The following is a 6,004-nucleotide window of genomic DNA, read 5'->3' as shown; positions in this document are numbered from 1 at the left end:
GTTCCATTTTCTCTAGACACAGAATTCGTGAGTATAGTAAAACTGTTCATAGTAATTCCTTATTACCCTTTTAATAGCTACAGGGTCTATGGTGATATCCCATTTCATTCTTTTTTTTTAACATCTTTATTGGAGTATAATTGCTTTACAATGGTGTGTTAGTTTCTGCTTTATAAGAAAGTGAATGAGTTATACATATACATATGTTCCCATATCTCTTCCCTCTTGCGTCTCCCTCCATCCCGCCCTCCCTATCCCACCCCTCTAGGTGGTCACAAACCACCGAGCTGATCTCCCTGTGCTATGTGGCTTCTTCCCACTAGCTATCTGTTTTACGTTTGGTAGTGTATATATGCCCATGCCACTCTCACTTTCTCACAGCTTACCCTTCCCCCTCCCCATATCCTCAAGTCCATTCTCTACTAGGTCTGTGTCTTTATTCCTGTCTTACCCCTAGGTTCTTCATGACGGTTTCTTTTCTTACATTCCATATATATGTGTTAGCATACGGTATTTGTTTTACTCTTTCTGACTTACTTCACTCTGTATGATAGACTCTGGGTCCATCCACCTCACTACAAATAACTCAATTTCGTTTCTTTTTATGGCTGAGTAATATTCCATTGTATATATGTGCCACATCTTCTTTATCCATTCATCTGCTTATGGACACTTAGGTTGCTTCCATGTCCTGGCTATTGTAAATAGAGCTGCAATGAACATATTGGTACATGACTTTGAATTATGGTTTGCTCAGGGTATATGCCCAGTAGTGGCATTGCTGGGTCATATGGTAGTTGTATTTGTAGTTTTTTAAGGAACCTCCGTACTGTTCTCGATACTGGTGATTTATATCTTCTCTCTTATTTTTGTCATAATTATAAGAGATTCATCCATTTTATTTTCCTTTTTGAAGAACCAACTTTTTGTTTCCTTACCTCTTGTTTTTCTGTATGAATGATATTGATTTCTGTTTCTATCTCTATTATTTCCATCCATCTGCTTCCTTTAGATTTATTTTGCGCCATTTTTCCAAGTTTCTTCAGGTGTGAATTTAAACTACTGATTTGAAACATTTCTTAATGTATAATGTGAGCATTTAGTGCTATATATTTCCCCTCTCATCCTGGCTGTAGCAGCATTCTACAAGTTTGATATGTTGTATTTTCATTCAGTGCTATGTCTTTTTAAATGATTTCCTTTGAAATGACTTCCTGTTTGACCCATGGTTTATTACTGTGTTGTTAAATTTCAGAGCCTTTGGAGGTTATCCTTTAGTCTGTTATTTATATCTAGTTTGATTCCATTGTGGTTAAAGAATATACCCTTTCATTTAAATTTGTTGAAGTGTGTTTTATGTCCCAGGATATGGACTGTCTTGGTGAATGTTTCATGGGTGCTGGAAAAACAAACATGTATTCTGCTATTCTTGGGTGGAATGATATACGTATGTTTGTGTGTGTGTGTGTGTGTATAAATTAGATCCTGGTGTTTCATTATGGTGTTCATGTCTACATCCTTGTTGATTTATTTTTTTGGTGATACGCGGACCGCTCACTGTCGTGGCCTCTCCCGTTGCGGAGCACAGGCTCCGGACGGGCAAGCTCAGCAGCCATGGCTCACGGGCCCAGCCGCTCCACGGCCTGTGGGATCTTCCTGGACTGGGGCACGAACCCATGTCCCCAGCATCGGCAGGCGGACTCTCAACCACTGCGCCACCAGGGAAGCCCATCCTTTTTGATTTTTGTTCCAGTAGTTCTGTCAATTGATAGAATACCAACAATTGTCAATAGTAATGAATTTTCTCATTTTCTCTTTTTGCTCTATCAGTTTTTGCTTCATGCATTCTGTCACTAGGTTCATATACATATAGGAACGTTACATCTTCCTGGTGGATTGATTCATGATTATTAAGTAATGGCCGTCTTTGTCTCTAATAAATTTCTTTGCTCTGAAATCTACTTGAGTATACTACTCACTTTTAAAGTTGACTGTATGATATGTCTTTTTCCGCCCTTTTGCTTTCAATCTACCTATGTCATTGACTTTGATAAACAGCATATTATGATTTTTAATCCACCCTCACAATCTCTCTTTCGAATGGTGTAATGAGAACTGTTACTTGCTGATATGTTAGGGCTTATGTTAGCCATTTTATTATTTATTTTACATTTGTTTCCTCTGGTTCTCATTTTTCTGTTAACTTGTTTCTTGTTTTTCTGTGGGTTATTTGATTATTATTTAAGATTCCATTTGGATTCATTCTTAATGTTTTTTAGTGCATCTCTTTGTAGTTTTCTTAGTGGTTGCTCTGAGTATTAGACAGTATACATACATGCCTTTTCACGGTATATTACCACTTGTAGTTAAGTGTGAAAACATTACTTTCATTTAGGTCCCTTTATCTTTCCCATTTTAAAAATATCATTTTCTAGAGTACCAGTATTATAATTTTTGCTTCAGTCATCACATGTGATTTTAAAATCTTGTGGGTAGAAGGAAGATCTATTATATACACTCATATTTGTGTTCTTTTCATTCTTCTTCCTTCCTAATACTCCAGTATTTCTTATCATTTACTTCCATTTGAAGAACTTCCTTTAGACATTGTTTAAGGGTAGGTCTGCTAGCAACAAATTCTTTTATTCCTTCATCTAAAAACATGTTCATTGCACTTCATTACTAAAGAATAGTTTTGCCAGATGCGCATTCATCAGTTGACAGTCTTTTCTTTCAGCACTTGAAGAAAAAGATTGTGCCATCTCCTTGTGAGCTCCAATGTTTCATATGGTATCTGCTGTCGTCTGAATTGGTGTGTTCCCCTCTCCCTTATGGGTAATGAGTCATTTCTTTCTGGCTGCTTTCAATATTTTTTTTGTCTTTAGTTTTCATAATTTTAAATATGATGTCTTAGTGTGGGTATATTAGGATTCACTTAATAGTCACTTGGCTTCTTGAATCTGCACACTTAGGTCTTTTGCCAAATATGGGAAGTTTTAAGCCATTATTTATTTAAATAGTTCTTCAGTCCCATTCTCTCTTTCTGGGACTCTGATAACATAAATGTTAGCTTTTTTATTCTTGTCCCAGAGATTCTTTTTTTATCCCAGTCTGTTTACTCTCTCTTGTTCAGATTTGCTAAGTTCTATTGACCTGTCTTCAAATTCTCTGATTCCATTTTCTGTCATATCAACTCTACCATCGACCCACTCCAATGAGTTTTAAATTTTCTAATTTTTAGTTGTATCATTTCCACCTCACTTTTTGTATACCTTCTTTTTGTTGAAATTTTGTACTTTTTCCTTTGTTTCAAGAGAACTTACAATTGCTTGAAGCATTTTTATGATGGCTGCTTTGCTGTCCCATCTCAGTGTTGGTGTCAGGTGATTATCTTTTCTAATTTGTGACTCCTGCTTCTTGGTATGATGGGTAATTTTCTATTGTATCCTGAACATTTAGCTATGATGTTAAGGGACTCTGCATCTTATTTAAATGTTTCATTTTAGCAGAAGGTCACTGTGTCTTTAGGTTTGGCTCCCAGGTCCCAGCCTAGCGCTATGGGCTGTGTCTGTTCCAATGACAGTTTTCAAAACTCTTGTGATACTATGAATGTGTTTGGTTTATTTGGTAACAGTGTTGCTCCCACTTTTCCCTGCTGGTATTTTTGGAGAGTGTGGATGGAGCTTCCCAAAACAGGCTTCTTTGTGTCTCTGGGTAGGGGATGCTGTGGCCCAAAATAGGAAAAGTTTCACTGGCTGAGCCACTGATGTATCAGGGTCCCCCTTCCCAGTGTCTCCTGGCCACCTGGTATCTGTCAGTAGGGGAGGAGAATCTCTTCCTCTGCTGGGCAATTTAAGGTGGGGGAGAGGGGACATGTCCTTGCTGGTGCTGCCTAGCTGCCAGGTGTCTTGCATGTAGATGGGGAGCCTCAGGTATGTGGGGATAAAGAACACTTTGTGGGACAGGGGGACAGGTATTTCTTTGGCAGAATTGCCCTGGCTGCTACCAGCCAACTACCTAGTGTCTCTAGGGGAGGGGAGGGGAGTGTCAGTCCTGTGAGAAAAGAGAGCACCTCTCTTCACCATTTACTGTTATCAGGGGTCCTAAGTGATACCACATGCAGGTGCTGCTGGGCTCACCTGGTGTTGTCAGCAGGACTTCCGTTCCATCCAGGGAGAAATGAGCCTATTTGGGCTGTCTTTTGCTAGTTTTGGATCCAGGAAGTACTGGGCCACTTTCTTCTATAGGGTGGGGGAGTGTGAGAAGCACTGTCACTATGTTGTTATTCTAGTCACAAGGTCCATTCTCCAGGAAGTAGAGCTTAATTCCCCTCCCTAGGAGTATGAGCTGCACTTGCTAATTACTTTTAACAAAGAGGGTATGCAAAGAGAAAAATGGTTGATTTTGTAGTGGAGAAACCTGTCCAACACTACCTTTATCAAGTGATCAAGGTTAATATCACCAGGATTATTAAATCATGTTGGCATCATGTACCCCTTGATATGGTACACTTCACTTCTGTGGTATTCTTGCAAAAAGTCCATGATGCAAATCTAAAGAGAAAACTTCAGAAAATCCCAAATTGAGGGGCATTCAATAAAATAGCTGACTAGCTCTTTTCAAGTGTCAAGGTCATGAAAGACAGAAACAGTGAAACTGTCACAGATTTGAGGAGACTAAAGAGACATGATGACTAAACGTGGTGTCACATCCTAGACTGGATCCTAGATCATAAAAAGGACAATAGTGGAAAATCTCAATACAGTGTGCAGTTCCTAATAGTGATGTCCCAATGTTACTTTCTTAGCTTTAATAAATGTACTATGATTATATAAGCTGTTGATACCAAGAGGAAGAAGTGAAGTTACCAGTTGCCATTGGTATTCTACTATAAGCAATAGACTTCAGTGAGTTATATATTTATTGTTATAGACTTGTAAGTTTCTCGTTTTCTTCTCAGTGGTTTATAAGTGTACTCAAGTAGTTTGGTGCTCAAATCATCCCAGATTTGGCCAGTGGGTGGGAATCCCTTCAAACTGGCTCCCCAGTCCTAGTGTCATCCTCCAACATGTTTTTATCACTTTTTTACTTTCTGGATCCAGAATCATCTTGTACTTACCCTATCCTAACCCTGGAAGCAGCCAGTAAGCCAAGAAGCCAGGGTTTCCACTAATGGAAAATGGTGTTAGAGACTAAGATCTGGATGCTAGATGTGCTCACTGCTACTGGAGCATTCTTCTTGCACTTGTCAGTGGACATAGAAAATACATGGGTTTATACACACATATACAAATATATATGCATACTAATATGCATGGGCACATAAGCATGTACAGACACACGTATACAAATCTTAACAAATCTTAAGTTCACACCAGTACTTCCCAATTCCCGCTCATCCTCATGGGATTCTTCCCTGCTTTGTCCCATTCTATATTTGTATGACTTTTCTTCCACAGTGAAAACCCTGGCTCCCAACAACATAGACATATGTACTCATTTGCTGAATCCTATAATGCATCCAAAATAGTTTCAAAACTGCTTCACCATACTGCTATAAGAAACAAACCTACTAAAGAGTTTAAGATTTCTTTGTAATTCTAACAAACACACATATAAAAATAAACTGCCCAAGACTGAGGATATATAGTCAAATACTATGTTCATTATTTTTCCTTCTTTCTAACACAAGAGGTAACAAACTATATATGCTTTTTCCCCTTTGTTCTTTTCATCTTAATAACATTTCCTCCGTAATATTTCATTAATATCTTCTTTCTTAGACTTTTTCTCACATGTGTTTTACTCCATTGTGTATATGCTGCAGTTGATAGAGCCTCCTATGCTTAAACATTCAAGCCATTTTCAATATTTTGCAACTGTAAATAATGCTGTGAAAAAGAACCATGTACATGTGTATATTCATAAAATTGCAAGTGACTCTTTAGAATCTTAGAAGTGTGCTTGCTCTGTCAATAGGTATGTATGTATATACAGTTTAAAT

Source organism: Mesoplodon mirus (assembly GCF_964341445.2).
Source record: "Mesoplodon mirus genome assembly, chromosome: 1".
In the NCBI taxonomy this organism is placed as follows: domain Eukaryota; kingdom Metazoa; phylum Chordata; class Mammalia; order Artiodactyla; family Ziphiidae; genus Mesoplodon; species Mesoplodon mirus.
This window is presented reverse-complemented; position numbering follows the sequence as displayed.